At 37.1% G+C, this 21,852-nt stretch overlaps 1 long non-coding RNA gene across 4 annotated transcripts in view; it reads left to right on the top strand.

Annotated features, from left to right (window-relative positions):
• The first annotated feature begins 474 nt into the window (after window positions 1–474).
• Window positions 475–21,852, top strand: part of LOC141514429 (uncharacterized) — a 92,216-nt gene continuing 70,838 nt past the window's right edge. For all 4 annotated transcript variants that reach the window (XR_012476031.1, XR_012476033.1, XR_012476032.1 and 1 more), the window contains exons 1-2: window positions 475–629; window positions 19,418–19,517. This is a non-coding gene — a long non-coding RNA (uncharacterized LOC141514429). The remainder of the gene's footprint in view (window positions 630–19,417; window positions 19,518–21,852) is intronic.

The following is a 21,852-nucleotide window of genomic DNA, read 5'->3' as shown; positions in this document are numbered from 1 at the left end:
AAAAGGATTAAGTTAGATAGTATCTAATATCTTTTCCAGCCCCAAAGCTTTATGATTCTTTGAAGGTTCATTTTGATTTTCCACTTGTCTCAAGGATATAGCTAGAAGGTTCTTTCTCCCTCCCATCTCTGCTTGTGCCAATGTTAACTTCCAGGTGACTGAACAGGGGACTACTGTAGGGGGCAGGGAGTCAGAGGAAGAAAGCCTTTCCTTCCATTTTCTTCTCTTTCTTCCTCCCCCTCTTCTTGCTTGTAATCTTTTTTGACATAGTTCTCTGTAGCACAACAAAACTCAATCCTGATGCCTGTGAATGGAGCTAATAGGCCCCTCATATTCCCTTACAGACACACACCCACATACACACAGAGCCATCCTCCTTCTGCCTGGGCCAGTGTGATGAATTGCAGTGTTTGAAAGGGCTCCTTATCGCTTTGGTGCACATGGGCTCAGCAGTGTGGTTGTGTGTATGTGTGTGTATGTGTGTGTTTGTGTATGTGTATGAGCGAGCCAGAGTGTGCCAGAGGATCGAAGGAGCTCCCAGCTTCCCTTTTCTCAGCCTTCTTCCTCTACTGAAATTGCTGATGCTGTTGGGGATCTTTTCAGCAAAGACCTTGGCAAAATAAATAGAGGTAAGAGAAAAAAAGAAAGAAGCTGATTTACTCAGTGTATGGCCTGCCCAGCAGGTATATCTATGCCATATCTGTCTGTTCTCTGGACTGCCTGAATATAGAGAGATTAGGGGTAGGCTTTGTGGGGTGATATCAGGTATTCTGTTCAGAATCATTTGCCTGAAAATATCTCTCTTAACAAACTGCCAAGATAATTATAATAACCACCATTATCACTACCACCACCACCTCTCTTCTATATGTATGTAGGTAGGGCACAGTTAACAGCATTGCATACCCTATAGATTTAGAGCTGGAAAAGCAATGAGAAATCTCCTAATTTGATTCCATGCATATTATAATGTTAATAGTTCAACTATTAGTGCCCTTATTTTACATATTGAGAAGCTAAGGTCCAGAAAATTGAAGGTCAAGGCCATTTCTAACTGCTGGTTTAAGGCTTCTTCCATTTCCTGAAACCTTTACACTATACATCATATTTGAAGGGAAAAAAAGAATGAGCATTTATTTAGTGCCTACTATGTGTACCTTATAAAGACTATCTCATTTCATCCTCACAATAAAAGTGAGAAGTGCTATCTTTATCTCCATTTTATAATTGGGACAGCTAAAAGACAGAAGTCAAGTGATTTACTCTGGGTTAAGGTCTTCCTGATTCCAAATATACTCTCTATCTTCTGTGTCACCTAACTACAAATATCCTTGGGATAGGTAAGAATTGAAGTCACTTAACTTTTGTTTGAATTATTTTATCAGCAACTTTTTCCTATTGATGATATCAGAAGGTAATTTGAGACCACTGTGTTCCAAGAGTAGACATGGAGGGTGAAAGAATGGAGGAAAGAATAAAGAATCATAAAACCACAGAAGTCTCAGAGTTGAAAGAAAACTATGTCCATTTAGTTCAACATGTTCCTGAATAACCCTGCTTAAAACATCCTCAGTAATTCACAGGATAATACACCTGAACCAAAAAGGACCTCAAAGGTAAGAGTCTCACCCTTTACTTTATAGATGAGGAAACTGAGGCTCATGGAGATTAAATGATTTGTACAAGGCACACGGAAGAGCTAAGATTTGAATCTGGGTCTTTGGACCCCAAATCCACCAGTCTTTCTACTACACCTCTCAATTTTATTTAATTCTATTCTACTGAGTTTAACAAATATTTATTAAGTACCAGTCAAGCTGGGGATACAAAATACTTTTTTGCCCCCATACCTGCATTCTAGAAGGGAAAATGTATCATATATCTATATCTATATCTATATCTATATCTATATCTATATCTATATCTATATCTATATCTATATCTATATCTATATCTATATCTATATCTATATCTATATCTATATCTATATCTATATCTATACCTATATCTATATCTATATCTATATCTATATCTATATCTATATCTATATCTATATCTATATCTATCTATTTATCTATATATATTATATAACTTCAGGAGAAAGTCATCTCTAAATGCCTGAAGAGGGGGAAGTCTTTATAGAGAAAGGGAACATTTGATCTCAATCAAGGGAAAATAAAGATTACATGTTGATGATTCTTTATTCCTCCCTCCATTCCATCACCCTCTATTACCAGTCTTGGAAGACATTGGTTTCCTACTATCTTCTGAAATCATCAGTAGTTGAGGAGAGTATGTTCCAGGTTTTGAGGACATTTTATACAAATACCTGGGAGCAGGAGATACAATATTGAGTTTGAGGAACAGCTAACATGGCAGCTTCTCTGGAATAGAGGATATATGAAGATGGAGTAAGGGGAATAAGATTGACTGGAGAGAGGAAGATGAAAGTCAGATTGCAGAAAGCCAAGATGAGTACTAGGATCAGACCTGAGAATTAGCAAGTCCCTACTTGGGACTTGGAGAATAAAGTGGAGATGAGAAGAGTCTGGAAAAAGGTAGGTCAACTGGAGTCTGTTACAATATTTAAGTGAAAGAAGAAGAGGGTCTGAATTAGAGAATTGGTTGAGTGAAGAGAAGGGAATGTATGCTAGAGATAAAGGATAAACAAACAGTGGATTCAGAAGCTCTTTGGGACCAAGCAAAGTAAATACAAGTCCTGTTTCCATATGGCAGACTTTTAATTTTTGAAGACAGATAAATTGTCCCTCTTGTCTCCCATCAAGAGTCTTCCAGGCTAACCATATACTTTTTTTAAAAAAAGGTAGTGCACACTGGTATAACCTCCAATTTTTTTTTTCCTTAAAAGATGTCCAAAAGTGGAGAATGGGTATTGTTGGAACTGACTAGCAGTCTTTAGTTCATGTTCAATGATGGGACTAAGTGAGGCATTATTGAGCCATTAAACAGTTAATAAAAAGAAGTTACTTTGTCTTAACTCAGCAAGGACTTCAAAGATACAGTGAAACTTGATTTCTGTGGATGTGCAACCCTTTTAGGTGGAAATGTATCTGGTTATCAGGGCAGTATATGGTTAAGGATATGGCAAGACATATGCTCCAGGGCAGGGGGAGGGGAGGGAAGATAAAAAGGAAAAATAAAGATTTCACTATAACTTTATTATATATTTAAAAGGACTAGCAATCAGTACATGAAAAAATTTGTAGTTTCATGTATAATCATTTCCCCTCATTCCTGGAAAGGCTTATTTTATTAAGTTTAGAATAAAATAAATAAAATTTTTAAAAAATCATCAAGTAGGTACCCAGATTCTACATGACTGGGGCCAATAAGGTCTCCTTTTAAAGAAAGTTAATCATGTTGGGAGGGAAGCAGGAGGAATGGGTCTGATCCATATTGTGGAAAAATACTATTTCTATCACAGGGACACAAAGACAAACTCAACCTCTTCATGATTTTGTCCAGGATCAGTAATGTTTGCCCATATTCTCCTAAGTGCTTTGCTTCATGACTGCCTATTGGAGTCAATCTATGGTTGATATTGGACTGTCCTTCCTCCATATATATGGAGACAGATGAGGTTTTTGATATTGCCTTAAATGGGAAACACTTGAGAGGTGAACAATTTTCCAGTGAATTTGATGATCTGGAATTTTTTTTAAGATCAATAACCTCAATCACTTTGTGCTTAAAGGATTATTTTCCCCTTTTGCCTGAATTATTTGGATTGTTAACTCAGTAACTGAGCTCATAATGCAATACCCTTCTTGGTTTGCTTATGTTGTTGTTAAAATTAATGTTCAAAAGCAAGCTAATGCAACAACAGGCTGGTGTCCAAGTGAGTTTGTGCCTATGTCACAGCTAATATTCAACACTGGCCAGAGGGTTTTGTCTAATGTTTAGTGGAAATGAGAACACTAGAAAACACTCACTTGATGGGGTGAATGCACTTTTGATTTTGTGATTGTATCTTTCTTGGTTGACCTACCTGGTAAATTAAACTGTTCACACTTCATAGGGGTTGGGACCTGAAGATCTCTTTTTCCAGAGTGTTTCATTTTATTTATTTATTTTTGTATACAGTGAGCTCTGAACATTAAATAGCCAAATAGGCTAATGTGATGTTGAGAATTATACCTGTGGCAGAACATAAGCTACAGCTACTATCTCTTTAAAGCTATAGAATGGCAAATGGTATACTATTTGATGGATTCAGAAATACCACCTGACAGCAGATTTGGTTGTTCCCATGAGAGTTGGGATGTTTTGAGGGAGAATAACCCCTATTTAGGCCAAGAATCACTCAGCATTCCTTTTTGTTTATTTCAAAGGATAAAAATTTAAAATCACAGAACTAAAAGATCTAAGTTTTAGAAGGGAATCTCAAAGGTCACTTAGTCCAAAGTTGTCAAACTCAAACAGAAATAGAGCCACTAAACTACACAAATAGGGATTCCTGTGAGCAACATAGTGACATCATGTTCTATTGTATTTTTACTTATTTTGTTAGATATTTCCAAGTAACATTTTGATCTGATTCAAGCACATTTGGTAATGTTGAGGGCTGCCTGCCCCCTTTCCTTGGAGATGTGTTTAACATCTCTGAAATATATACCTTATTAAAAGGGATTATAAGCTGGGGACTTGCAAGGTGTGATTCTTATGGTCTCATTGATATACTGAATGATTTGGGGCATGCCACTTAGCTTCTTTCTCTATGACTCAGTGGTCCAGGTAATTAGCTTCACTTAACAGATATAGTAATTTTATATTCTTGTTCTAGGACTAATCCCAAGTAATTTTATATTCTTGACAAGTTACTTTGATATTTTGTGTTTCAGTGTCCTTATCTCTAAAAATAAATATAATAATGTCTGCCTTAGTATACCATACAATTACTGAAAATATAAAGTAAGGTAACTATCAGGGTAAGTGAAATGAGCAGTGTTCTTGGAGTCAGGCGATGCAAGTTCAAATCCCATTTCTGACACTTACTGATTATGTTACACTGGGATGTCACTTTTCCTTACCTTAGTTTCCTCACCTATAAAATCCTCTAGAATATATTTATAATAGATATGATAATTTTGGGGGGATAAAAATAACTACCTAAAAATTCCTAGACAGCATAAGGAAATATTATCACTATTTCTAAAGTATGTCAGAACTCTTTTTTTGCCTAGAGTACCTCTGTGTATATCAAATGACTCTTTGGACCTCGGTCAGCCATACTTGGTAAATTGAATTAGCTCAGTACTTATAGAGTGACCTGGATGAGGATAAATGAATGAAAAAATTATTAAGTACTTCATGTAATGCATTGGCTAAGGTACTGGGCCTGAGGTCAGGAAAACTTATCTTCCTAAGTTCCAATCCAGCCTCAGACATTTACTAGCTGTTTGACAATGAGCAAGTCACTTAAAACTGTTTGCCTTTGTAAAGGCAAAGTTGAAGATGGAAATGGTAAACCATTTTAGTATCCTTGTCAAGAAAACCCCAAATGTAGTCATGCAGAGTAGAACTGAAAAACAATAACAAAATGTATTAGATATTGTATTAAACTTTGAAAATTTAAATATAAAGCAGAAGAGTGCTTCATCTCAAAAAAGTTTCTGTTCTAAGAGGAAAGAACACAAATCTGGGAGTTCTGGTCAGAGAAGACTGGTTTGTTCTGGAAAATCAGAAGGAGTGTGAATGGAGCCATAAGGTTGTGTTGATTACCATTCTCAGAGCAACAAGAAGAAAGTAGGCAGGGGAGGTGGAGGATGGAGGTATACTCAGCTGCAAGGTGGAAATCATGGTTGGTGGTTGCACAACTCCAGGATAGTAGCTAGTTGCTTGATTGTAAGGCTATAGCAGAGGAGGTAGCAGGTAGGTTTTAGGGCAAGAAGATAGAGGTGATGCAAAGATGTGCCATTGTTTGGGATTAAACACATCCCAAGCTGTAATTTGAAACCTCTATGATTGGAAAGTAAAGAAAGATTCCCATCAGGGAATTCCCATGCAGTTCTATTCTGGGGTCAAAGTTGCATTAGCTAGAATTGGCAAACTAGATAAAGTGAGTGAGATAAAGCATCTGAGCTAGGAAATAGTATATGTAGAAGATCATGGGTAAAAGAACTATCAAAAACATATTGAGAGGGGAAAGGAAAAACTATATAATCCTGGTTCATATTGCAGACAATTAAGTCAGCAAGTTTTTATAAAGTACCTGTTAAGTTCTAGGGTATGAGTTTGACTAAGAGTTTTCCCAATTTGCTGCACTCAGTGTTCTCAGGTGTATATGTGTTTTTGTGAACAGCCCCATCAGACTACCTTTACCTTCTTTTTCTTTCCAAGTTCCTTGCATCTGTATAGCTGTTGACAATGGCTAAAACTCCAAGTGACTGAGAATAGATTACAAAGTTGGAACTGGGGGCAAGGTTTGATTCTGTGTTAGAGTATAGTTCAGCCTAGAAACTTGAAGCCTCAAAGTGATTTGAACTTTCAGAAAAGGTTTGAAATCTCAGCTCTGTCACATCTTAGATAATATTGTCAAGTCATTTAGTCTCTCTGGATTTTTACATCTATTAAAAGGGCAGGGGAAAAGAATAAACATAAGTACTGGAGATATAAAAAAGGCAAAAAGATAGTTCCTTTCCTCAGATTAGTTTACAATCAAATGAAGAGACAGCATTCAAACAAATATATACAAAGCATGCTATAGACTGGATAAAGAGGAACTAATTAACAAAGGGAAGGCACCAGAATTAAGAGGGGTTGGGGAGAGTGGGGTCCTATAAGATTAATTTCACATCTATAACTGATTCTAGGAAGTATCCTGAGACTCTGGGATTAATGCTTGATAGGAAGCAAATTCATGCTTACCCACCACACAATCACAGTTCATAGAAGGGATAGTTATCATGGAGGGAAAGAGGAAAAATCAGGCCACAGACATATTGCAGAGGGAGAGCAAATAAGTGCACGAGAAGTTTGAGTGACCTCACTGGCTGCCATCTTGAAACTATGTAGTTCATAGCAGCATTGGGGCTCCCCTGATACTGATTTCCTCATTGACTGTTTTTCTCTGACTTTCTGAGAAGACCTATTTCAGAGCCAGAAGTATAGGGGATTGCATAGCTAGAATGTTCTTGCAGATTTTGGGTAATCAGAGACTTTCCTTGCAGAATTTGGGATCTTTTCCCAGCTGTCCTATTGTATGAACTTATACATTTCCCTCTGAGTCAGTTCATTTTCTGTAAGTTGAAGCATTCTCTTATCATCTGCTGAGTAATTAGGTGATGCCAATAAACATTAACATCAGAGATGCCTCTGGTGATGGGGATCAAATAAATTCTGGTTACCTTTTTCAGCATAGTAAAAAGATCAATCAGTCATTCAACAAGCATTTATTAAGGGCAAACTATGTACCAGGGCTATTGTTTGTCCTTCATTCTCAAAGAGACCCATGACATTAAAAAGGTCTTATTGATTCAGGGAAAAGATGTAGAGAATTATGAATGTAGAAATTGGGTGGATTTGTAAATTGACTAGAGTCTACTTTTGAGATGTAGATTTACTACAAGTAGAGAATTATGAATGTAACAGAAACAAAACTTTTAATCTTAAAGACTGCTAAATCTTGTCAAATTGGGTAGATATTCCCATTCTTGATGTAAATTGACTACCATTGATTCATTATTTAATGTAAAATTTGTATCCCGATCTCCCTAGGCTTCAGCTTCTACCTAATTCTAGGTCCAGTAAGGGGAAGGGAGTTCACCTTTTGCTCTCTGGGTGAGAGGCAAGACATAAAAACCTGGGTTGGACTGGGTTGCCAGTCTTCTCTGACTTTTTGGTCTAGTTAAGCTCAGCTTGACTATTCTTTTGTTTCTGTCTTTCTTTACCTACCATTTTCTTATGTATTGTAAATTCTTTTAATGATTTTTTTGTTTTTGTTCTACCCTTGCTTTTCTAAGTCTGAATAATGATTCCTCATAGACCAAACTGAACTCAAGTGGCCAGTGGCAATAGAATGGATGGCTAGCCAGGATATCTGCCCAGACTTGGGAGATTGGATTGAGCTCCATAGGTGAGAAGCACATCCCTTTTTTTAGATCCTACATTTTTAGAAAAGTAGGAAACAACAATATGAAAGTGAATTGGATTTAAGTTAGGGTAAATCTCTAACTTCACTCTCTCCTTTGGAGTCATATGGGTCCAGTGGTAAGATATAGATTGGGACTGAAAATGGCCCTGGGTGTAGTGAGAGACTTTGATCTTTTTAAGCTAAGATCTTAAACTGGTCTCACTTTGAGTCAAGACCCATTCAGTGTTTAAGAGTAGGTTAGAAATGAGACAAAGAATGACCATTTTTATCTAGTCAAAAAAAAATCAGTTAGGGAGGGGAAGAACTCAGGGTTTCTGTCCAAAGCATAAACAATTGCTGACTAACATTGAGCCATTTGGGTCCAAACAAAACCAAGGCTTGGGTTGGGACCTATTGTTGGTCAATCAATGAGAGTCAACATGATTTGGATTTAAGGCATTTTTTTTTAAATTTTTTTTTAGGGTTTTTTTTGCAAGGCAAACAGGGTTATTTGGCTTGCCCAAGGCCACACAGCTAGGTAATCATTAAGTGTCTGAGACCAGATTTGAACCCAGGTACTCCTGACTCCAGGCCCAGTGCTTTATGCACTATGCCACCTAGCCGCCCCTAAGGCATGATCCTTAAGAAACATATCTAGATATCCTGCAAGGTTTCAGTAATCAAAATTTGGGAAAGAAGGATGGAAGGAAAGAGCTGCATTACCCAACTGAAACTGGCCAAGTGGGTCCCCAGTGAAGCAGCTCCTATTCATGTGTTGTTATTTGTTCTTCATACTCAAAGAGGACCATGACATCAGGAGGGTGATGTGATAACTTGAAGATGAATAGGACTTAAGTGAGAATGGGCTGTGCAAAGTCATTCACCTCACATTCTCTTCTGGAACCATCTGGTCCAATGGGTTATTACCTAGTGCAGTACCTGTTACATCAGTCTCTAGTCATCCTGATGTATCAGGCACTATGATAGGTGATAGGAATAAGAAGAAAATGTGAAATAGTCTCTATCTTCAAAGAATTTAAGTTCTGCAGGGAGAAAGGGATTGGGGTAGAATAACATGTACTGATATATTAACAGAGGTATGCTGATAAATGTTTAACAACTAACTCTTTAGGGAAAAAATATTCCCATATCACATTTTTAAGTTTAATATATACTATTAACACTTTCTTCATCACTTTCTTAAGTCTAGACAAACCATAATTCAATAAAACCAATCCCTAATTTGTAGCACTTGTGAATTTTTGAGGAGTAAATTTGAGGAGTAATTACCCCTTTGAGCTGATTCCAGCATACCCTATATATAAATAAATAAATATGAATTTATATATAGAAATAAATATAAAATACACACAGATTAAAAAGAAGGCAATTTCAAGATGGAGGAAGCAACAACAAATAGGGGATCAGAAAAGGCCTCATGAAAAATGAGTGTGTTGTGTTGAGCTTAAAAGAAGCAAGGGTAAATTCTAAAAAGTAAAGGAGAGGAGGAAATATATTCTAGGCATGGAAATCTATTGCAGAAATGTAGAGAAGGGAGATGGGTCTTGTGTTAGAGATATAGCAAGAAAACAAGTATAGACTGGATGATAGAGTTAGCAGAAGGGATACTAGGTAATGAATTTGGTGAGATGGGCTAGAGACAGATTGTGAAGGGCTTTAGAAGAGCAACAGAACCATGGGTATCTTATTCTAGAGGTAAGAGGGAGGCTCTGCAGAGCCATTTATGAGCAGGGGAGGGATATGGTTGATATGTAATTTAGAGTTATCTTGGCAAAAAAAACTTAAATTGTTTCAAATTTTATTTACCAGCAAATAGTGAAATGACTTGCTGAAGGTCACACATCTAGTAAATGTCTGAGGTTGAATTTGAACTCAGTAAGAAGAGTCTTCCTGACTTCAGACTCAGCACTCTATATGCTGTACCACCCATTTGGGCAAAGGCAGGGTGACCAATTAGGGGACTTTTGTAAAAGTCTAGGTGAATGGTAATGAACTGAACAAATGATGTGTGTGTGTGTGTGTGTGTGTGTGTGTGTGTGTTTGTGTGTATAAATATTTAACAATCAGAATCCCCTACTCTCCCACCCCCAATAAGCAGGACACACTTTTAAGTTTAATTTTCATTGCTAACATTTTCTACATTACTTTTTAAAGTCAATTGAAGTCAACAAAACAATAAATCAATTCCTGAATTGATTATTTGATGACTTCTGAAGGGTAAATAATCAAAAATTCAACGATTGGCTCTCCAAAGTTAGTATGAACTGGCTTGAGCTAACCTGGCCTGACTCTAGGGTACTGATCATGTGAGTAGAAAAAAGAGAGGGGAAGAAAGAGACATTATAGAATAAGAATCACTAAAATTTGGCAAATAACTGTGGAAGATAAGGGAAAGTGAGGAGTTAGGGGAAATTCTAATAATACAAACCTGGGTCACAAAAGGATCATAATGTCATCGAAAGAGAAAGGAGAAAGGGGGTTAAGAAAGAGAGAAGTTTGGGAGAGAGAGAGAGAGAGAGAGAGAGAGAGAGAGAGAGAGAGAGAGAGAGAGAGAGAGAGATGAGAGATGAGAAAAAGAGAAGGGAGGAAAAGAAGAAGAGAGAAAGAGGGAGAAACAGAGGAAGGAAGAGAGAGACAGAAAGAAAGAGATATTAGTAAGAGTTATGGGGGGGATGGAATTTTGGGGAAGAGATAATTCTGCTGTAGACTCATTAAATCTGAAATGCTTATGTGATATGATATTTAATTTTATATGTTCAGTGGACATTTGGAAGAGTGAAATGGAATTCATGAAACAAACTAGAACTGGAAGTCTTCTATGAAAAGATGGTAATTGAACACAGAATACCCAGTGAGATCACAAATAGGGAATATAATTTAAGAAGAGAAGAGGGCCTAGGGAAAAAACCTTGGGTACAACCAAATTTATTGGGTAGGGCACAACATTAAAGAATGATCAGACTGCAAGGAGTAAAACCAAGAGAGATCAATGACACAAAATCCCCTAAAGAAGACTATATTTAAGGAGTGAGGGAAATAGGTTATCAGTGTCAAATACTATAGAGGAGTAAGGGGTGGTAAGGACAGGAAAAAAGACCACTGGGTTTGCCAGTTAATTACATTGTTGATAACTTTTTGGAGGTAGTAGATTTATCTGAGTTCAGAAAAGAGCTGGAATCTTAGTGAATATACAGAACTTTTTCTAGGAAGTTGGCTGTGAAAGAAGAGACATAAGGGTTGATAGCTTGAGAGGAGAGAGCTTTATAGAGAAGGAAGTTTGGCAATTTCAAAATTGACAAAACTCAAACTAGGGAATTCCTCTCTCCCATAGTTCCTAGAATCCCTTGCCTAGTTCATTTATAGTGTGAGTTTGAAGATGACCCACTGAGTTAGTCCTGTCAGAATTGACAAAAATAAATGTATTCCAATCCTTATATCTTAGGAAAATAGAGACGGCTCTCTAGTTTGCCTGTGTTTCTCTGTGGGCAGCTGTAGGGACCCAGGAACTGGTCTTAGCTAGTTCCAGAGGGGCATCATTTGAGATTGGCTCTATATTAGGCTTACTAGGTTTTTGTTTGAGGCTATTTTTGAGACTTCCACTATGTCTTTTCTAGTCAGAAGCCACCTGTATTCTCTGAGAGGTGAATGATTAAAGGAAGTGACTCTGGCCAAATAATGGATGCCAAAAACAACACTGGGATTTTCTATGGTGTCTTTCTTTCAGTAAATCAAAACACTTCATATGCTTATTTGTGTATTTATTCATTTTATTACACCATGCTCCACTTGTTATTAGACCTTAGGCTATAGTAAGAGAATTAAAAGGAAAAAAAGTGGCAGATAATTAAATAAGCTCAGTCATCCTCAAAATGGGTGAAGAAGGATATAGCTTTTATTTTTTTTACCTTTCCATTTAACAAATAGGGGGCAAGGGTGGCGAAGTAATAGTCATTATCTCCCAAGGAGACAAATCTTTCCCACTGTCTCCTCTCCTCCTTGGTAGGGTGTGGGGCCCATTAACCCTTTCAGGCTATACGATTTCCATTTAATAAATTACTCTGATGGATGCCTAACTTACTATAGTTATACTTCTATTTATGTTCTGACCATTGGCTTCCTCCATGACCAATTCAACAGACATTTATCAGATCCTTGGTATGTGAGGAAAATACACTATTTGAGAGACTGTACTTTGTCACTCATGGAAGATTTGGCAAGCATTTTATTATTAAGACAACCTGGAGGGTAAGCCAAGATTCTGAGAGTTATTAAATAAGACCAGGTTCCAACTTTCCTTGTAGTTTATTAAGCCCTTAGGATTTATTATGTAATAGCAGGCATGTAATAAATGTTTATTGAACTGAATTGACTCTGGGTAGTGAAACCATTTCCTTGTGAAAAAAAAGAACAAATAAGAACTAGATAAGAGCCCAGTTAGCTGAACTCAGAACTGGTTGAGTAACTAGACCCCAAAAATATTCATTAATAATTCTATATCACTTGGGAATCTGTCCTTAGTCTTATTCTAGTGAACATTTTTATTAAGACCTGAATGAAGATATAGATACCATATAGCATAAACTATATAGTTTATGGTATATAGCTATAAAAGCTTATAGCATAAGTAATATTTCCAGATCATGCACATCTGAAGGGATAGCTGCTATATTAAATAAGCTCTTGATGGACTGGAACACCCACTGAAGTCTACTTATAATGAAATTTGAGAGAGTTAAATGCAAAACCCTATACTTGGTTTCAGAAATTAATTCTTTTCCAAGGTTGAGGTAGGGGACAGGGAGGCATAGGTAATAGGTGAACTGAAAAAGAGCTGAGATTTTAGTGGTTTGAAAACTCAGTTTGAGTCAACATGTGGCCTGATAATCAGGAAAACCAATACAATAAACTTCACAGTAAATTAAACATTTAGAAGAATGATTAGAACAAAAATCAGCAAAAAAAGAACAGGCTATTTGACCTGGAAAATTGAACTTGGGAGAGACATGATAGCTGATTTCAGGCACATAAAGTGCTGTCTCCCAGAGGGCAGTTAGTGGTTTCCTCTTTATTAAAGGTTTTCAAGCAAAGATTGAATGACCACTAGTTGGGAGCTATGGTAGAGAGGAGGCTTGTTCAACTGCAGGTTTATTTAATGGTCTCTGAGATTCTTTCCATTTGAGATCCTGCAATTCTGTATCTTTTAGCTACTTGTAGTACTAGTAGGACTAGTCAAAGAGTTATTGGGTAGGGATCTTAACCCTAGGACCTATGAATTTAAATATATATATATATATATATATACATATATATATATATATGCATGCATATATGTATATATTTGATAACTTCTTTTAATATAATTATATCTTTTTGAAATCCTTTGTATTTAAAAACATTCATTTCTGATAGATAGATTGATAGATTTCACTAGAATATTAAAGTGGTCCATGATACAAAAAAGACTAACAGCTTCTGGTATAAAGTATTTTTTGAAGTTCCCCCAAATCTTTTTGACTGCATTTAGACAAAGACAGGAATTGCTTTTAATATGACTTAGCTTCATGATGCATTTTCATTTAAGACCTGAAATATATTTGTTTGTTTGTTTGGGGAAATATGTGGATGTGAATGATTTTCAGTCACGTAGATCAATACTCAAATATAGATGAACTGATATCTAATTCTTCTTCATTTGGCTAAAGAAGAGGGTATCAAAGAGATTAAGAAAGCACCTGAAGTCAAGGGAATAGTATAAAGATAGAAAAGAAGGTGTCTGGGGACAGAAGACAGACTTCATAGAAGGTGGACCCAATTTAGCTTTATCTAGTAAGAAAGAAATCAAAGCTCTGACTAGAATTATTCTTCATGTAGCGGTCAATCTGTGTAGCTCTGATTTAAATGTTTTTTTGAAATAATAGTTTGTTTATTTAATACAGCTTTGGAAAATCTTGTTCCTAGGTGGTTTGCTAATTGAGGCAGATTTTGAATGTAATCCTGAGGTTTTTAAGTGCTGCCTTTCAGTCACGAAGATGGTGCTACTGATCTGTTGTTTTTAGGTCATAAGCTTTTAGTTATTTTTTTCCCCCAATGTTGTGCATTTGTCAAAAGTTTCATAGAGCCATTCTCTTGTGCAATCACCTGGCAGGAATTTTCAAAATGATTAATAAATCTTAGAGATGAGGTCTATGGCTATTGAACTCTGAAGAAAACTTTTTTTTCCCCTCTGTGAAATGTTATTTGGCCTGAATGACAATGGATTTCCATTTGGTCTTCATTAAATAACCAAACTTGAGTCATTAGGGAGGCAGAATTAGAGCATCCTTGCTCCTGAAGCTTCCCCTCATTTCCTGTTTTGTCTAGACGAAATACAAGTTCTCCTGTTTGACATCTAAAGATTGCCCCAAAGAAATTCCAATCTATCTTCCTAGACTGAGTTCACCTTACTTATATTCATGGACTCATGCTCCAACTAAACAACTAATTTACTATTTCTTGTATGTAACATTATATCTGCCAATTTAATGCCTTTGTACAGGTTATCTCTTATGCCAGCAATATTATCCCTTCTCTCAGCTTTGTCTCTTAAATTCCTTCAAGTATCAGCCAAAATTTCACTTTCTACATCTAACTATTCCTAATCCCACCAGTTGCTAGTTTTTATTTTGCTCTGAAATTAAATTACATTTATGGACAAACAATATAGCCTGGGGTATACTGGGTGGACAGCCCAGGTAACTCAGACTTTTGAGGTTTGGATTATCAGTGAAGTCCATCTCTGCCCCAGGCCCTACTTTCCATAACCCTACTGGAAAAAAACAAGCCCCCCAAACCCCAAAAGCTAACATGGAATTAATTAATCAATTTGGGAAACTATCTCAATGAAATAAAAAGTGTTTATTGAGCAGTTACTATGTGGAAAGCACTGTATTAAGCTCTGGGATTACAAATTTTGTTGTTCAGTTATATTTTACTCTTCATTACCCCATTTTTGAGTTTTTCTTTGCAAAGATACTGGAATGTTTTCCTATTTTCTTCTCAGTTCATTTTACAGATGAGGAACTGAGGCAAACAGGGTTAAGTGACTTACCCAGGATCAAATAGCTAGTAAATATCTGAGGTCAAATTTGAACACAGGAAGATGAATTTTCCTGACTTTAGGCATAGCACTCAACCACAACCATACCTGGTTGCCCTTGGGTATACTAATAGGAAAGCAAAATAATCCCTAATCTCAAGGACTTCAAATTTGAATTAGAAGAGACAGTTTACATAGGAGGATTTTAGATGCCAGTTAGATGGAAAGCCCTTTTGATTCTAAGGGTAATGTGGCAGAGTGGATGGCAAAATATATTCTTTCAGGGTGTATATCCAAGGGTTTTCTGGCAATTCCAGGGATCTGGCATATATAATGCAGAGCTGAATGGTAAGTCTTTGTGGCCAACCATTTTATCAGAAGTATTATATTTGCTCCACTGAGTAATCGAATGACTGCCCATTGGGGTTTTGTACAGCTTTGGAAGAAGTGGGGAGTACATCTAAGGACTGGCGAGTAGCAGACAGTTTGGGTTCTCTTCCATAGGATGAAGGATGGGGGGGAGGGAGTCTTTATCTAACTGGAATAGAAGAAAAGGAAGAACACTCTAAGAGAAAGTTTTGGGAGAAAGGTTTCTCTTAAAAACCTTCTCCTCCTGGGGTCTCCAATACTTTTACAAAAGATCTTTCCTAGTGTAACTGTGCCAGACACCCACGTACTACACACCAGATGGCTGTGCAAGAAGAAAAGCCTCACTAACTTGGGTTCGGTTTTGATCTAAGGGTAACTTGAGATAAGGCTCTAAATTATGTGAGAATTTATAGGAATCTGACTGGTTCTATTTCCCCTTTGCATCTGAGGCTCTTCTAAGCCCAGTCTGACATTCTATGACTACAGGGTTTATTGGACATAATTAGATACAATTACAAAGAAAGTGTCAAGCAATCCACTACTAAGGAATGATTTGCCCAGTTGTCTCCAAACCTCTTACCCTTTCATTTCTTTGGGGTTCCTGAAGAATAGGCCTGCGGCACCTGCTTTTTAATGTAAGAAGAACGTGTGTGTGTGTGTGTGTGTGTGTGTGTGTGTGTGTGTGTGTGTGTGTGTGCTCGCGCGTGTGTGTGTTTGGGGTGGGAGAAAAAAGAGAAAGAGTGAGGGAGAGAGACAGAAATAGAAAGAGAAAGACAGATTCAGAAAGACAGAGAGATTCAGAGACACAGAGATACACACACACACACACACACACACACACACACACACACACAAACACGAGAGACTATATGTTCAGCTGAATCTCAGAACTTTTCTAAGAAGGCAGGCAGTATGAGGAAAGAGAATCTGTTTCCCAGACTAGGATTTACTTCTCTATCATCTTGATAATCTCTGACTCTCTAGATTTAGCTTCATCCTTGCTTTTGTTCACTTCTTCAAAGTTAGGTTTGGAATAGCCTCTGATTCAGACCTCCATCTGACCTCTACTCTCCTATTAACAATCTTGGAGGGGCAGTTAGGTGGTGCAGTGGATAAAGCACAGGCCCTGGAGTCAGGAGTAGCTGGGTTCAAATCTGATCTCAGACACTTAATTACCTAGCGGCATGGCCTTGGGTAAGCCACTTAACCTCATTTGCCTTGCAAAAACCTAAAAAAAACCACAAAACATTCCAATCTTGGAGATAGTAGACAAAGGTGTAGTTGTGGCTACTGGCAACACAGGCACTTGACCTCAGAAAGTTTTTGTTGTCTATTTACAAAAGCTTCCAAGTTTCTTGTAACATTTTGTTTTGCTTTCTTTATGGCAAAACTAAGAGTATCCTCCCTTAGAATATCTCAAGAAAAAGGGAAAAAAAGGAAGAAGAAAAGAGGAAGGGGTGACAGGGTGTGCAGTTTGGAGATGTAACTCAGTCCTATGTAAACTATGCAAAAATCTCCCTATGCCTTTTTTTTTTTCCTTATGAATATTCCTGTTCCAGTATTTGTATTCTATGAAACCTCTGTGAATTTGGGGAAAGGGAGAAAAAGAATGGAGAGGGTATAGTTTGAACCTTGAAATGAGAGACAAAGAAAATATAATAATCATCACAAATGATCTGATGTCATTCACTCTGACCCCAAACAGACCCCCCTCTAGGTTCTAGAACAAATGACAGGCTGCTAGGTTGAGCAGTGAATAGAACTCTTGGCCTGGAGCCATGAAGACCTGGCTCAAATTTTACTTCAGAAACTTATTAGCTCTATGATCCTAGATAAGTCACTTAACTTTTGCCTGCTTCAGCTTCCATAACTGTACAATAAGGATACTAACAGCATATAGCTCCTAATATTGTTGTAAGAGGAGTCAAAGGACATGATATGATATTTGTAAATCGCTTTAACTCAGTGCCTGGTGACTTAAGAGGTATTTTATAAAGGTTTATTTCCTTTCTTTCCTTTCCTTTCTCTGACATAGGTAGTAGTTTCATTATTTTGCTTTTTACTCACCTATAAAACTATTTTCACCAATAGTGAAATGTAAACTGCTTGAGGGCAGTTTGTATCTTCCTATCTGCAGAGGCTACTTTAGCCCTTGGTTGACTGGCTTAAGATATGTCTGACTAGAGGAGCTTCATATACATTTGTTGAATTGTTTTAGCATAAATCCCAGGTTCATCTTCTAATACCAGTTTTGTAGCACTTTACAGTTAGCTCTAGGGATGCTTTAAGAGTTAACACTAAATCTCTAGGTTTTTGCAGAGCCCCCACTTTGTGTGCATCCCTTTGGGAAACATTTTGGGAAATATACTGCAATGAAAGGCCCAGTCTCAGAATGCTACAAAAGTGTTAGGAGATGGAGACATAAACACATGGAAATCACAACCAAATTATGAGACAGAATAGAATTAACAGCTGAACTGAGTGGTATAATCAGTAGGTGTTGTGAAAGATTCAGAACAGGGAAACCTTCAAATAGATTATAGCACCTTCTCCAGTCATCCTGATCCATGTTTGGACTTGATGGCTCTGGAGGAGAAAGGTTAGTGACAGCACAGCTCTCCCTCACTCAAATCCAGTTCACGAGCTTGTCATGGCATCAATATCCCTGTTGAAGATCCTTATCTTTGGGAATGAAGGGCAAACAATAACAACTAAGTGCCTCCTGTGTGGCAAATACTTCATATGAGAATACAAAGAAAGGTAAAGGCAATCATTGTCTAATAGTCTAACATATTGTTGCTGTTTCTCCTTCATTCTCCAAGAAGACCATGATATCAAGGAGGTGATGTCTTGACAAGCATATGATCTGGATCTGAATGAGGGGGTGCTGTGCTAAATCACCAACCTCACTTTCTCCTCCAGAGTCATCTGGGTCCAGTGGCCAGAAATAGATCAGGACAACTGAAGATAGCCCCAGGTTAAGTGACTTGCCCAAAGTCAAATAGTAAGTGTCTGAGGCCAGATTTCAAGTCAGGTTATCCTCATTCTAGGACTGGTGCTCTACCCACTGCACCACTTAATTGCTCAAAATTTATTGACTGACTAAGCAATATTATGATGAGGAGATAATACATAAATAACTAGATATATTATATATGTATATATATGCACACATTTATACATATATATCTGTGTGTGTGCATGTGGATGTGTGCTCAGTTATTCAACACTTTTCAGTTATGTCTGACTCTTCCTGACTAATTTTGGGGTTATCTTGCTGAAGATCCTAGAGTGGTTTGCCATTTTCTTCTATAGCTCATTTTATAGATGAGGAAACTAAAATAAATGTGGTGAAGAGACTTGCCCAGGATTACACACTAGTAAGTGACTGGAGGCTAGATTTGAACTCAGGAAGATGAGTCTTCCTGATTCCAGGTCCAGCATTCTACCTACTGCATTGCCTTGATATATACAAACAAATATGTGTATATACATAGCCATATATATATATATATATATATATATATATATATATGTGTATATAAACACATATACATATAGACATATGTAAAAACAGACAGAGGGACAGAGAGGGATAAAGAGAAAGAAAGAATTATCAGCTAAGAGGGTTAGAGAAAGCTCTTTCTGTAGTTAGGATTTGAACTGAATCTTGAAGAAGAGCTAGGGAAGAAAGGAGTCACTGGCAGGAATGGCTAGCATTCCAAGTATATGGGACAGTCCATGAAAAGACATGGAGATCCTTTCTATTTGATGTCCTCTCTACTTTTATTAGGAGAACCAATGTTTTAACCCTTTATTTTTACTACTCTATATTCATGGCAATTTTTTGTCTGTTCCAGATTCTGGAGAGTCTGAAATTTCTGATCTACCCTGCCATCTTCTCCAGGATGACTTTTATTCCATAATATAAAATTTAAATTTAAAAAAGAAAAAGGAAAGGTAAGAAAATGGGAGTTGGAAAGTCATGTGCAGGGAAGAGCAAATAGGCCAGTTTAGTTGGATCACAAAATACACAAAAGGGTAATAAAGTACAATATTAGAAGACTGCAAGGATAGCAAGAAACTGGGTTATAAAGAGCTTAAATGCCAGACAATCGAAATGACTGAGCCCTCTGGCTCCCTCTTTCTCTGTCTTGTTCTTTCTGTTTCTTTCTCTTTCCCTTTCCTTGTTCTTGCTCTGCTGCATCTGAGCAGGCTGCCCAGTGGATTTGTATCAATAAGAAGCAATCAGAAGTGGCTATAATGCTCCCAATCAATATATAATTGCATCAGGGCTATTCCATTACCTTAGGCCTCTCTTCACTGATTACCGCTGAGGCTTGGTGATTCAAACTGGCTTTTTTTTCCCTAGGCTTCTCTATTTGGCAATAGAATGTCTGTGATAGTTGTCATCATATGGCAGTAACTGGAGAGTCTTATGGCTCAAAACTCAAAGAATCTCAAACGTAATTGAGTCGAAGCTCTGACCTGATACAGCAATCTCTTCTGTAGAATTCCTCAGTCATCATAACAATTTCATGGAATCTTATTAGATTCAACCCAATACTCTAGTTCATCAGGATTCTTTTGCATCCTGAAACTTGTTTCCATTGAGTTAACAAACATTTCTGGTTTTTTGTCTTCTGAAAATTTAATGAGCTTGCTGACTCTTTTTCCAAATCAGTGATCCAAATTGTAAGTAGCATGAGACTAAATACAGATCCCTGAGGTACACCACTGGAGACCTCTTAGAAAGTAGTATTTAACTAATAGTTACTATATTTTGGTCCTGGTCATTTGACCAGTTCTGAACTGAGCTAATCTTGCTATTGTTTTGCTACCTCTTGCTATCTCTTGCTATCTCTTTCATTTATATGAGTAGTATGAGATAAGATGCAGAACAATGTGGCATCATGGATGGTGTACCAGACTCAGAAAAGGGAAAACTTTGAGACCTGCTTTCAATACATTCTGATTCCATGACTGGCAAGTTGCTTAATCACTTGATGCCCCCAGGCAAATCCTAAATTCAATAAATTTGAGAAGAATTGCTCATCTATATTACTAGGTGGATTTCTTCACTGGAAATACCTTATAGCAATGAAATTACACATCTGGTTAAAAATATTATACTTCTTCAAACTAAAATCTAGGTAGTCAGACTTTCTGGGTAGACTCAAGATGATGACTTAAAAGTAGGAAGCTCCCAGAGTTTCCCCAAAACAACTTTAAATGAGGCCTCTAAACATACCCTAAAGCGACAGAATCTACAAGAAACAGAGTAAAACATTCCCAACTAAAGACATCATGGAGAAATTTCAGAAAAGGGCTATCTCCTATGGATAAATGGGGAGCATAGTCCTTTGTAATTGGGAGAGTTGGCAAGCCAGTGGGAAGCTCTTAGCCAAAGTCCAGTTCAGATCCAGGCTCAACAGACCAGAAGTGAGGGTTTCAGCTCAGAATGCAAAAATTAGAGCCTTGGAATACTGGTATAGCATTAGGCTACCCTAATGAAAACAACAACCCTTGGGTCCCTAGATACCACAGCACAAAGGCAAGGATGAGACCCCTAAGCCTCAGTACAAAAGCCTTGGCATTATATCCCTATGCCTCAGGAGCAGAGCTCAGTTATCAGAATGAACAAAAAAACAAAGAGTGCCAACCATAGAAAGCTACTATGCTGATAAGAAAGATAAAAACATCTCAGAAGACAAAAGCAATGACAAAATGCCTACATGTGAAGCCTCAAAGGGGTTTATGAATTGATCTCAAATTTAAAAAAAACTCTTTAAAGAGCTTGTAAAGGATTTAAAAACCAAAGAAGAGAAAGGAAAAAAGAAAATTTAGAAAAAGAAATGAGAGTCATGTATGAGAATTATAAAAAACTGACTGAAGTAAACAATATCTATAAAAGTAAAATTGAGTAAATAGAAAAGGAAAGCAAATGCCTTTAAAAGAAACATTGGCCAATTGGAAAAGGAATATAACTCATCAACAAGTAAAATTAATCAAATGGAAAAGGAAACAATTCATCTAAACGTAAAATTTACTGACTGAAAAAGTAAACAGAAAAGCTAACTGAAGAAAATGAAAAGCCTAAAAATTAGAATAGAATGATTGGAAGCCAATGACTTTATGAGGCACCAAGATTCCATCAAACAAAACCAAAAGAATGGGGGGAAAAAGATGAAAATGTTATGTATCTCTTAGGGAAATAGCTCCAGAAGACATAATTTACAAATTATTGATCTACCTGAGAGCCATGATCAGAAAATAAGCCTAGACATTATCTTAC

Source organism: Macrotis lagotis, chromosome 1 (genome assembly GCF_037893015.1).
Source record: "Macrotis lagotis isolate mMagLag1 chromosome 1, bilby.v1.9.chrom.fasta, whole genome shotgun sequence".
Classification (NCBI taxonomy): Eukaryota; Metazoa; Chordata; class Mammalia; order Peramelemorphia; family Peramelidae; genus Macrotis; species Macrotis lagotis.
This window is presented reverse-complemented; position numbering and strand designations above follow the sequence as displayed.